Genomic DNA, 14,014 nt, shown 5'->3' on the forward strand with positions numbered 1-14,014 from the left:
TTGCAGAAGTTACGTTCCAGACCCATCAGCGATAAGTGAAAATCCACGATGTAGAAGGACCATATAAAAAACTTTTATTTTTTTTTATTTTTATAGTTTAAGCCTTAAAATACCCATCCCACACGCTTTAAACACATGTAAACTTATTAAAACACACTTTGTAAACACATATGATATGTGGATGTCGGGCTAAGGATATGAGTAACATCTCTCTATCATAAAACATTTTAACGTCACACAAGACAAGGCAGTGAGACAGAAGAACGGCTGCCGTACAGGCTATTAAATGATTGACGTGCAGAGCGACAAGCAGAACAAGCATCTTGGCAGAAGCAGCACAAAGTCCACCTCTCCTTAGCGTGCATTCAGCTCCCCCATTCCCAAAGTGAAGTGGCAGGAGCACAGCACACCTCTGGGTGGGGGTATTTGAGAGAAGTGATCGAGACCAGATCATCTCGGACAGACACTTTGACGACACGCAAGACTAGACATTACAACCTTAGGAAGCAAAACCCGTGAGACAGTGACTTTTGCACGTCATGCCCTACTTACAAACAATTTAAAACAAGTTCACTGACATCTAACCTAGTAGTTGTTGGAATGCTTTTGGCAGACACACTTCAGGTGCTCCCAGCTCTTAAAAAAACAAGCAGAACACGCAGCTTGCCAGCAGCAGCTGCAGAAAGCCACAGATGAACCGAGCACTTCTCCTTAGTGTATGTTCAGCCCTCACACCCACCCACTCCTCCTCCTACTTCAGAATGCGCAGAGCGACAAGCAGAACAGACATCTTGGCAGAAGCAGCACAAAGCCAGTAGCTGATCCGTCCACTTCTGCTTAGCATTTCTTCAGCTCCTCCCCTATCACAAAGCAAGCGGCAGAGACGCGAAGTGGCAAAAGGACAGCTGCTGTACAGGCTTTTAAGTGATTGATGCAAGGCACGATAAGCACAACAAGCACAACACACAGCTGGCTAGCAGCAAGACACCAGCTGAACCGATCACACCTCTTTAGCGTGCGGTCAGACCCCCCCACCCCACAATGCGAGCAGCGTTATAAGTGCCGCGAGAAAGAGATTTAGCCACGTCCGGGGCAGAAAATAAAAGGACAAATATTGTTTTTACAAAAGTTTAAAGTAAAAATTCAAATAATGCATATGTAACAATTCCCATGAAAATAACAATCTCTTTAAATTGCTTATCGAGTGAACCAAACCTGGGGGTGGGTGAGCGAAGTGAGCAGAGGGTGGAGCCCCCTAGTAATAATAATAGCATTAAGAAATCTGCGATGTAGTGGGGGCGCAATAGCTGAACCGTGATATAGCGGGGATCACTGTAATTTAATAATTTCTTTTTACATTTTCTGTTGGCAAAAAAATTAAAGTAATTGTGCTGTTATTTTTGTGTGTTTTGAATTCCGAGTTCTAAGGTATTATTATTATTGTGTATTACAATCTGATCTTTTCCTTTCAATTTCCAGCTTTTTGTATTCATTTTAATATGTGAAACAAACTGAATAAAAATAAAATTATTGGTAGCCATGAAATGTATGAATAAAGACAAAGCCAAACACTGTTTTCTTCTCCTTGTGTTCAGGATACTTTAGTTATAGGATTCTGATATCCTCCCACAGTTTAAGACATGCAATTCGGTTTGATTAATAAAACTGTGATAAAAAAGACTTAAGAACATAATTTTGAATTACATAAAAAAGGACAGGCCATTTAGCGAAACACAGGTGAATAGATATTGATGAGATAACTTCTGCAAAAATTAATGAAGCTGAGATTTGAAGGTCCTCAAAGTATTACTATCTACTATACCAACTTGGGGCTTACTTCATGTTTCAGAATTTCTCTTTGTGAAGGACTTTGACATTACTGAGAAATTTACCAATTTTCATCTGTGCTATTGTGTTCTTGTTGAAGAACTAATTTTACAGTAACAGCTGTTTAAAAGCATCTACTGTACTAATTCTCTTCATAATTCTGAATACATCTATCATGCCTCCTTTTTTATTTTGACTGTTTAAAAACTTTTTTTTTTCAATTTTTCCTCACAGCTAAGATCCTGAATTCCTGGAAAAATCTAGTCCTTCATCTCTGTACAATCTGTAATACTAATAATAATAATAACAAAAAGGTCTCATCAGGAATATTATAGTATTGGTCTCCATATTACAATATTCCAGATGAGACCCTCTTATTATATTATGTATTTTGGATGTAGACAGTGACAAGTTTGCAATGACATCTAAGTTGTACTCAGAAAGTGCAATTTCAAGTTTTAGATTCCCATCCCTGCCCAACACACTGTAATCGTATCTAATTGTTTACTTCCTATATGTAAAACATTACATGTGTTTAAATTAATTTGCCTAGTTTTACATCTGTCCATGTCTATCTGTGATAATTCCACTTGCTTGATTTAATCTGTCCTTCAATGTAGTTTATTGTCATGGACAAACTATCCAGCTTGTTGGTTATGTTTTAAGCATGACCATTTATATATAGTAAATTAAAAATGGCAATGCCTGCAGCACTTATCACTAAGAAGACCACAAATGTGCCTACTATCAGAACCACTTGATTTCTGTATTCAGTCCAATTTTGTCCAGTTCTGTAGATCACACACAGCAACATGAACACCCCACTTCAGTTAGTTTTATGAAAATCATGTGTAGTAATATTGTATGTGTGATCATATGCTGGTACACTAATCATGATTGGATCTGCACCTCTAAAAATAACCAAATAAAATGATCTAAGAATACTACACAGTAGTGTACACCAAGACTTGTGGAAAGCACTGCTTTGCCTAGCAGCGCTAAGCCTAGATAAAAAAACAGAAGTCTACCACAGAACATACTCAAATACAGTCACAAGAGGAAACAACTGCCTGTTTTTATTTTATGAGATAGAGTTAAGAAAAGGTGATATTTCTTATTGATTCCAAATTGTACAAATTACGACCCAACTAAAACTTTTTCTTAATTAAGTTATTTTAGATTACACAGCCATATAAAAAAAGTTTGGGAACCCCTCTCAGCCTGCATAATAATTTCCTCTACTTTCAACAGAAAAAGATAACAGTGGTATGACTTTCATTTTGGGGTGTTTTCCGAACAAAGATTTTTAGTGAAGCAGTATTTACCTGTATGAAATTAAATCAAATGTGAAAAACTGGCAGTGCAAAAATTTGGGTCCCCTTGTAATTTTGCTGATTTGAATGCGTGTAACTGCTCAATACTGATTACTTACAACACCAAATTGGTTGGATTAGCTCATTAAGCCTTAAACTTCATAGACAGGTGTGTCCAATCATGAGAAAAGGTATTTAAGGTGGTCAATTGCAAGTTGTCCTTCCCTTTGACTCTCCTTTAAAGAGTGACAGCATGGGATCCTCAAAGCAACTCTCAAAAGATCTGAAAACAAAGATTGTTTAGTATCATGGTTTTAGAGGAAGGCTACAAAAAGCTATCTCAGAGGTTTAAACTGTCAGTTTCAACTGTAAGGAATGTAATCATGAAATGGAAGGCCACAGGCACAGTTGCTGTTAAACCCTGTAAGGGTCGACTGGAATATGTGTATGTACCTGTAAGTTTGTACCTTTTCCCATATCTGTTTTTGTGGTATGCCTTTATGTGTAGGATGGCTCATTATACAGAGGTAGGGGAGCACCTGGCTTGGAGGGCCAACAGACTGTACGGGGAGGAGCTATTCGTATGTAAATAGGTGGTGGGGAAAAAGGAAGAGAGAAGAGCTAGGAGAGAGGAGGAGGCCATAACAGAAAAAAGCATGAGGGAAAGGATTAACACTTCTTGGATATCGTCAGGTGAACCCGGGTTCATTTCCAATCTAATTATTTTTACTTTCGGGAGGAAGGAATACGGGAGAGGTCTTGACAGGCCAGCTCAAGGAACAGTTAATCAGTATGTTTCCTGGAACAAGAGATATGGTCAGCGCCTCATTCCCCACTACAGACTGAGCTCAACGCTACCATACAAATAAGATTTAAAAGACTATAAATCCATAGTTTTTTTTGTTGTGTTTTTATTAATATTATTATTATAAAATATTAATATTAATAATGTATGTTTTCAAGTGGTTGTATCGTGATTTGTGTGGGGAGGGAATGTGCTGCAGCGCAATATTATGTGTATAAGGTTTTTTGTTGTTATTACAGTGATCATGTGTATTGTCTTCCAATAATAATTTTTTCTTGACCCTGCTTTCATTGGTGTGTCTCAATAATTGAAGTGGTGTAGTAGAAAAGTAGTGTTGGTCACTCGCGCCCCGGATTGTTTTTTTCTTTTTCTTTTGCTGCCTCCCAAGGAGGACAGCATGTATTATAATCGTGCCAGATCTGAGAGCGGTACAGATTATTGGTGGCCTATATGGGGAGCCAGTTTACTAATTTTCATCCACTGTATTTCATTTAGCCAGTCACAAGTACCATCAGAAATGTCGACTGAGAGCAATGAGCAGCGGTTTGCCGGCTCTTGTGCAACGCCGGAGTGAGGTGAATTGCTAGGTCACCACATTATGGTCAGAGCACAAGAAGAGGTGGAGGAGGCGGTGAGCCTGCTAGATACTTTATATATTTCGACTCCCAAGAGCCAGGGTCAGGAATCTATGGATGCCTCACTGAACTTGCAGCCCCCATGGGCACAGGTGCAGCTGGATGAGCTTCAAGTCTGCCTAGATGAAATGACTGAAGGGGTGGTAGCTCGGGAAGAAGCTCTGCATGGATACATGGATTCGGTGGTTGCCGATTTGCAGGAGTGGGTGCATGTACATCTAAGAAGTCTGGAACAAAAGCTGGTAGACTGCCTACTGCGGCGCGATCAGCAATGGGAGGTACAAAAACAGGACGCGATGAGGAGTATTGCTAGGTACTTTCAAACTCTGCGCCGATCGACGCTATTGGTTGAAGCGCGGCTGTCTTACTCCTCTACTGCTGCAGCTGCTGTACAGCTGGAGTTTCCAAAACTGGAAGCTTCCTGTAAATCGGCAGAGGTGCTTCAATTTATTTAACAAGCAGACGCGTTTTTAGAACTGCACCCATTAATGCTAGCTGAATTGATGGACTTCTTGAGTACGTCTCTACAGGGACCAGCGCGCCACTGGTGGCAGGCGGAAAAGAATAATATTAAGGACTGGGCATCTTTCCGTACAGCTTTTTTGGAAGCCTTCTTACCGGCTGACTACCAAACTGAAGTCGAAGAACAGCTCCTGGCCGCTTGGCAGGGTCCATCGCAACCCATCAGAGACTGTTTACGAATACCGTGCGCTCTGTCTAAAATGGAACCCCAATATGTCAGAAGAACACATTGTTTGACGTATTCTTGGTGCTTGTAACCCGCGGCTTACTGTAGCACTTAGGGGCACGGTGAGTTCAGTACAGTCCATGGTAAAAATCGGATCCTTGATCGAGATGGATTGGGCAGCTATGAGTAGTAAAAAAGAGACACTTCTAGCAGAGATGCACACAAGGTCAAATATCCGAAGGACAAGGACCGGTCAGTTGGGGCTGAGCTCACCATGTTAAGCGCAGTTGCCCTTACTAGTGGTACCGGTGAGTGTGCAGGACATCATCGGGGATGCTGTCATTAATACAGGGAGCACCTTTACCTTAATTAATCGCAGCTTGTGAGAAAAAATAAATTTGCCTGGCGAGCTGCTTAAGGGTGGTGGTACAGTAAAGTTCTTCTTGGCAGCCGGATGAGCATATGGGGATAATGGCAAGGTTCTGATGCAGTTTAGATTACAAAATATATCTTGGAAGTGGAGGTGTATGTCTTGGAGGAGGCATTCCTGTCTTTGCCATTGCTCCTAGGGCTGGATTCTATCGTGGCAGCCGACCTCATTTTGCACCCAAGGACTCATGAATACATAATGCCCTGGGGTTGTGTGTGCAGTTTTGAGGTAATAGGGCGTGATGAATTACACTGGCAAAAGGTAAATTACTATTTTGCAGTACCAGTTAAAGATATCAGCCCTGTTGGAGGACAACATTTGTTCTCAGCCCTGCGAGGTGCAACCTATTCTGAGGAGATGACCCATGGTATGGACGGACAAACTTGGGCGTACAGAGGTTATTCACCATAATATATACACCGTTGATGAAATCCCTGTCCGTCAGAGAGCTTACAGGGTCTCTCCTATGAAGAGAAAGGGTACCAAAGAGTGGGTTGATCGTATCCTGCTGGAAGGTATTCTGGAAACTTCTACCTCGGCCTGGGCATCCCCGCTGGTTTTGGTGCATAAGACCAATGGAACATTTTGCTTTTGTGTGGATTACCGGGGACTAAATGCCAAAACTACCAGTGATGCCTATCCTATGCTCCTGGTGCATGAAATTTTAGAATCATTAAAAAGCACAGTGGTTTTTAGCACTCTGGATTTACAATATGGATATTGGCAGGTATGCATAGGAGAAGACAGTGTGGCCAAGACTGCAGTGATCACTCATGATGGCTTATTCCAATTTCGAGTAATGCCTTTCGGCTTGAAGAATGTGGGGGCATCTTTTCAACTCCTAATGGAACAAATACTGAGGGGGCTGATTGGGAAGAACTGTTTTGTATATATTGATGATATCATTGTCTTCTCTCTGTCAATAGAAAAACACCTCTGGGACCTAAATGAAATCTTCCATCGGCTTCAGCAGGCTTGACTGACCCTAAACATCAGTAAGTGTCACCTCAGACAACCTCAACTTGCTTTCCTCGGTCATGTGGTATCAGCAAAAGATATTGGTGTGGATCCAGCAAAAATCATGGCCCTTGTGCACTACCCACCACCTTCAGACATTAAATCCTTTCAGCGTTTTTTGAGAATGGTGGGTTGGTTCCACAAGTTCATACCCAGATTAGCTGACACTGCAGACACATTACATCACCTGCTGAGGAAGGGAACCTCATGGTACTGGACTCCGGGATGCCAAAAGGCACTTGAGCAACTGAAGAAACATCTGATGGAACTACCAGTTTTGGCACAACCTATTCCACTGCTCACCTTCCAAGTCCAGACCAGCGCTAGCAATGTGGGGCTTGGGACCGTATTAACTCAGATCAAAGAGGGAGAAGAACGAGTTATTGCCTATGCATCAAGGTCTCTCCGTGACCCCGAGCTCAGCATCCGAGAAGGAGTGTCGCGCTGTCGTGTGGGCAGTGGAAAAGTGGCATCATTATCTGGAGGGATCACTATTTGAGGTGTATACAGACCACCGTGCTCTGGCCTGGGCATTTAATTGCTCGAAGATGTTCTCATGACTCACCAGGTGGGTTCTTCTCCAGCAGTTCACTTTTAAGGTTTTTTTATCGAAAGGGTTGTGGAAACGTGGTTCCAGATGCGCTATCCCGGGTTCCAGAGCCTCAGGAGGTATCTTATATAATAGCCCTGATTTGACTCGGGGATGGGGCCTTCCATTTGACATATCAGATATAGCCCGAGCCCTGGTTTGTCAGGAGGTATGGGAGAACTCTGGGTCGCTAACGGGACACATTCATTTCCAAGAGCTCCAAGGGATATTGTATCGCTGTGTGCCATCAAAACTCGGGGGAGAGAAATACCAACTAGTCGTCCCCGAGGCCCTTCTTCCAGAGTTCTTGGCTTATTTTCATGACAGCCCTTTTGGCGGTCACCTTGGCAGACTGAAGACTAAAAGAGGTATTACAGGTAACCTGGTGGCCCAATGTGAGGAAGTATGTGTGGAGACATGTGAGAAACTGTACCATATGAAAGCAGTACAAAAACCCACCTGGGCTTCCTGCAGGACAACTGCAATCAACAAATATCACTGAACCGGGAGAGATGTGGGGAATTGACCGTCCTGGTAGTAGTGGTAGATTATTTCTCTAAATGGGTGTAGCTTTATGCTTTGCCAAACTCAACAACTGAATGGCTGTGCTCCACCCTAAAAAATGAGATGTTTACCCACTGGGGGTTTCCAAAGGTCATCATTTGTGACAGAAGTCCACAATTTACCAGCTCTGAGATGGAAAGTTTCATGAAGGATTGGGGGGTAATCCATAAGAAAACCACGGCATACCATCCACAATCCAACCTCACGGAGCGAGTGAATCGAACCCTGAAAACTATGATAGCCTCCTCTGTCGGTACCCACCACCAGGACTAGGATCACAGGCTTCCAGAGTTAAGAATTGCCCTCAATTCCGCGTGGCGTGAGAGTACTGGTGAATCACCTGCTTGTTTGGCTCTCGGAAGACAGATATTAGGTCCCCTAGAGTGGCTTGTCACTCCCCCCAACTCATGATTCGTCCCAATATTGCAAGTAAGTCTTGCAGCTGGAAAATGTAAAGGATCGGGTTAAAGAGGTTGGTGCAGTCCAAGGCTAAACAAGCCCGGTTTTACAATAAGCGCCGAAAGAAGGTTAGATATTCTGAAGGGGACCGGGTTTGGCTGAGGACACACTACATCTCAAAAGCATCATCCAGATTTAAATCCAAGCTAGCGCCAAAATGGTTTGGTCCAGCCACAGTATTAAAACAATTAGGGCCCGTTAATTACCAAGTCCAATGGCAAGCTGACGGGATTGGGGGAGGGGATTGGGACTCTGTAACGGTCGACTGGAATATGTGTATGTACCTGTAAGTTTGTACCTTTTCCCATATCTGTTTTTGTGGTATGCCTTTATGCGTAGGACGGCTCTTTATACAGAGGGAGGGGAGCACCTGGCTTGGAGGGCCAACAGACTGTACGGGGAGGAGCTATCCGTATGTAAATAGGTGGCGGGAAAAAAGGAAGAGAGAAGAGCTAGGAGAGAGGAGGAGGCCATAACAGAAAAGGGCACGAGGGAAAAGATTAACACCTCTTGGATATCGTCAGGTGAACCCGGGTTCATTTCCAGTCTAATTATTTTTACTTTCGGGAGGAAGGAATACGGGAGAGGTCTTGATGGGCCAGCTCAAGGAACAGTTAATCAGTACATTTCCTGGAACAAGAGATATGGTCGGCGCCTCACTCCCCACTACAGGCTGAGCTCAATGCTACCGTACAGTTAAGATTTAAAAGACTATTAATCCATTGGTTATTTTTTTTGCGTTTTCACTTTGCTTAAATTTTTATTAATAATGTATGTTTTCAAGTGGTTGTGTCATGATTTGTGTGGGGAGGGGATGCGCTGCAACGCGATATTATGTGTATAAGGTTTTTTTTGTTGTTATTACAGTGATCATGTGTATTGTCTTCCAATAATCATTTTTTCTTGACCCTGCTTTCATTGCTGTGTCTCTATAATTGAAGTGGTGTAGTAGAAAAGTAGTGTTGGTCACTCGCACCCAAGATTATTATTATTTATTTATTTATTTTTTTTTGCTGCCTCTCAAGGAGGACAGCGCGTATTATAATCGTGCTGGAACTGAGAGCGGTGCAACCCAGGTCTGGCAGGCCAAGAAAAATACAGGAGCGGCATATGCGTAGGATTATGAAAATGGTTACAGACAACCCACAGATCACCTCCAAAGACCTGCAAGAACATCTTGCTGCAGATGGTGTATCTGTACATCGTTCTACAATTCAGCACAATTCGCACAAAGAACATCTGTATGGCAGGGTGATGAGAAAGAAGCCCTTTCTGCACTAATGCCGCAAACAGAGTCACTTGTTGTATGCAAATGCTCACTTAGACAAGCCAGATTCATTTTGGAACAAAAGTGCTTTGGACTGATGAGACAAAAATTGAGTTATTTGGTCATAACAAAAAGCGCTTTGCATGGTGGAAGAACACCACCACATTCCAAGAAAAACACCTGCTACCTACTGTCAAATTTGGTGGAGGTTCCATCATGCTGTGGGGCTGTGTGGCTAGTTCAGGGACTGGGGCCCTTGTTAAAGTCGAGGGTCGGATGAATTCAACCTAATATCAACAAATTCTTCAGGATAATGTTCAAGCATCAGTCACAAAGTTGAAGTAACGCTGGGGTTGGATATTCCAACAAGACAATGACCCAAAACACAGTTCGAAATCTACAAAGACATTCATGCAGAGGGAGAAGTACAATGCTCTGGAATGGCTGTCACAGTCCCCTGACTGAATATCATCGAAAATCTATAGGATGAATTGAAGCAGGCTGTCCATGCTCGGCAGCCATCAAATTTAACTGAACTGGAGAGATTTTGTATTGAAGAATGGTCATTAATACCTCCATCCATAATTCAGAGGCTATAGGAGGCATCTAGAGGCTGTTATATTTGCAAAAGGAGGCTCAACTAAGTATTGATGTAATATCTCTGTTGGGGTGCCCACATTTATGCTCCTGTCTAATTTTGTTATTGCTTATTTTTCTGTTAATCCAATAAACTTAATATCACTGCTGAAATACTACTGTTTCCATAAGGAATGCCATATATTAAAAGGAAGTTGCTACTTTGAAAGCTCAGCCAATGATAAACAAAAATCCAAATAATTAAGAGGGGTTCCCAAACTTTTTCATATGACTGTATTTCAGCATTTTCAACAAGTAGCAAATTAGCTTGATCTTATAAAGATACAGTTTACAAAAAAGTTTGTGAACTTTTTTTGCAGTTACCTATTCATATATATATTATATATATATATATATAATTCACTAAGGGCACGCAAGACAGTGAGCGCAAGCAAGACAGAGCGCACGCAAGACAGAAAGCCACGCCCGCCAACCAACTCTAAGACCATGGGATACACACGACAGAGCCCCACCTGCCATCTCTAATCCCACTTCCGCGTCACTGTCGCTCTCGATCAAACAGCAATAATTAGCAAACAAAGATAACTGGTAGTAACAGTGCAAAATTCACAATTGGTATGCCAGTTTGAAAAGATAAGTTTTGAGGGTAGTTTTAAAATGTGTTATTGAATCAAGCTGATGTATATGAGAGAGAAGAGAATTCCCAAATTGAGGAGCACAATGAAAGACGCTCGAGCTCCCATAGCAGAGTTTGATGTGTGGTACAGAAAGTACAGCTGCAGATGAGAATCAGAGTGAGCGAGACGAGTGTCAGTCTGTAAGAGATCAGGGAGGCTGTGAAGCTTTAAATGTTAAGAGCGGCATTTAGTATTGTATTCTGTAGTTAACAGGGAGCCAGTGAAGTTGAGAGGGAATAGGTGTAAGTATGTTCAGATTTAGAACAACAGGTTAATATTCTGGCAGCATAATTTTGAATAAATTGTAAGCGATGGATACGTTTTTGTGGGATAACAGATAGAATACCATTACAGTAATCTATACGTGAGGTGACTCGGGCATTAACCAATACTTTTGGTACTGTGTTGCGTAAGAACAGGACAAAGTCTAGAAATGTTTCGGAGATGGAAGAAAGCAGTCCAAGAAATGTTACTTGTATGGGAGGAATTATTTTATAATAACAATAATAATAAATAATAATAAATTATTATTATTATTATTAAATAACTAGCAAAATACCCATGCTTCGCAGCGGCAAAGTACTGCCTTAAAAGTTTTATTAAGAAGAAAATGAAACCCTTTTAAATTGAGGGAAAATATACCAATAATTATTTGTTAAAGATCTCTTTGTATACCACATTTTGAGTTCGGCCCTCCGGTTGTAATATGACCAAGCTGTGCGCTGAGCTTACTCTTGAGCATGCAACGTACAGTTGGTCATGTGAACAGTAATCTTGTTTCAAATCTCACAGCTTGGATTGCTGCTGTCATAATCGGTTTGAGTTTCATGGTTTGTTTCAATTACGACAGTATTTGCAGGACTTGTGTTGAAGTGACATTCGGCATCTGTCAAGCGTTGTAATCATGCAACCGGTTTCATCGATAACTTCACATCCAGCTTTTGAGAGTTTAAACATTCATAAACATCAAAGTGTCCACTACTGAAATCGTCACCTGTGAGTCTAAGATGTTTAAGAGGCACTGGCAGTTGTCGAAAGGTGTAAAATATTTGGCCATTTCGGTACACTTGAAAGCAACAACCAAACAATTTAGCGGCAGCCATCAACTCACATGCAGAACCATAGGTGAAGGGCTTAAGCATTTCACTCTTCTAGTGCTCCTGTGTAGTATAATTATCTCCTGTACTGTCATCAGTCCACACCTTGAACCTGTCCCAGTCATTCAGTACATAAGACACAATGTTCCTCCAGATATCAAGAGTGAGCCTGATATGGCCGTGCAATATGTAACACAGAGAATGGAAAAGGTAGGTGCCATCTCCGAGCATAGAAACCACTCAGTAAGTGACAGTTCTTTGATCAATGGTGATCACCTCGATAGACATGTTAATGGGGGTATGGTTAGAATGATAAAGGAAATGGGTACCTGAACAATGTAAAGTAAGTCTAAAATACCTAAACAATAACTATAATCATAATAAACAAACAATAAAACAGCGGAGAAGCTGTGGATTAAATAAAAAGGCTGTAGTTATCAGCAGGGAGACGTGAATCCCGTGGCGGAGCAAGGAAGGGAATGTAGAGACCGGAGCGACGGACGGCCTTATATAGGCAGGCAGCCAACAATGTGGGAGGCGTTGGGATGGGGGACCCAACGCCGCCTCACACGGTGACCGAGCTGCAGGCTATGGACGTATATATGTACGTAAGTAGGATTCAGTTAGCGTTGGGAACCCGCGTACCAAATTTCTTGAAGATGGGCCCTAAGTAACAAAGACCGTTGAAAAGTTCAATATGGCAGCCGACAGTGGCATCATACCATTGAAATAAGTACGTACATTGGTTTTGGTTAGTGCAGGGAAGCCGCCTACCAAATTTCGTGAAGATGGGGCCAAAAATAAAGTTCAACATGGCGGACGCTGTCGACCGTTACGCGTAGAATTTCGAAATGAAACCTGCTTAACTTTTGTAAGTAAGCTGTAAGGAATGAGCCTGTCAAATTTTAGCCTTCTACCTACACTGGAAGTTGGAGAATTAGTGACATTGGAAAATTCACAGTGGCATCATACCACTGAAATAAGTACATACATCGGTTTTGGTTAGCACAGGGAAGCCACCTACCAAATTTCGTGAAGATGGGGCCATAAATAAGAAAGTTCAACATGGCTAACATTGTCAACCGTTATGACCGTTACACGTAGAATTTCGAAATGAAACCTGATTAACTTTTGTAAGTATGCTGTAAGGAATGAGCATGCCAAATTTCAGCCTTCTACCTACACGGGAAGTTGGAGAATTAGTGACGTTGGAAAGTTCAATATGGCCGCTGACAGTGGCATCATATCATCGAAATAAGTACGTACATCGGTTTCGGTCAGCGCAGGGAAGCCGCCTACCAAATTTATCCAACATACATACAATGGGTCAATTTGAAGTCACCAGCTAACCAAGTGCACATTTGTCTGGGATGGGGAAGGAAAACTGATGTAGACATGGGTACAACAGGCAAAAACCAAACAAAGAGAGATCATGGCAAAAAACTCAAACAGAATCTACTGCCCAATTGCCTTACTATAAAAAATTATAATAATTGGAAAAAACAAATCAGTATATCAGACTAAATCTAATTCACTAGGTATGAACAAGGGCAAATTAGAAAATAAGATTTGTACATAACATTTATTTTAAATACTTTTTTCTCTTTCACTCAGATTCATTTGGTTATGGGAGGGTAGCTATGTGTGTCTATGGATTCTTTCAAATTTATCAACAATGTTAATGACCACATTTGTTTGCCTTATAAGTTTCAGTATGCATCTAACTTAAATGCTCTTAGCCCCGTTCAAGGAAAATAATCGATTTTACTGAAGAAAAAAATGTAACCATAAGCTATTACTTTTGCAGATTTCTGGAAAATAACGTATTCATAGAGTAGGGGTTCAGTATCATTGCTTAAAACCTTAGAACCTTAAATGTGTCACGTTTAATTCTTTTAGTACAAGGAAAATACAGTATACCATTATTGTGGAAATCTATACACAAACCTAAAAACTGTGTCAAATAAAATAGTCTTGTTTTTGTAATACGCAAATCAGTTTCATATTAATTTTTAATGGTGTTAAAATTCTGTAAAGAAAATCTTAGCA

The 14,014-nt window shown here is 41.4% G+C and overlaps 1 protein-coding gene across 2 annotated transcripts in view; it reads right to left on the minus strand.

Moving 5' to 3' along the window:
• uvssa (UV-stimulated scaffold protein A) overlaps positions 1-14,014 on the minus strand; it is a 125,225-nt gene that overhangs the window by 11,822 nt on the left and 99,389 nt on the right. The gene's annotated exons all lie outside the window — the stretch shown is intronic.

Source organism: Polypterus senegalus, chromosome 4 (assembly GCF_016835505.1).
Source record: "Polypterus senegalus isolate Bchr_013 chromosome 4, ASM1683550v1, whole genome shotgun sequence".
NCBI lineage: Eukaryota > Metazoa > Chordata > Cladistia > Polypteriformes > Polypteridae > Polypterus > Polypterus senegalus.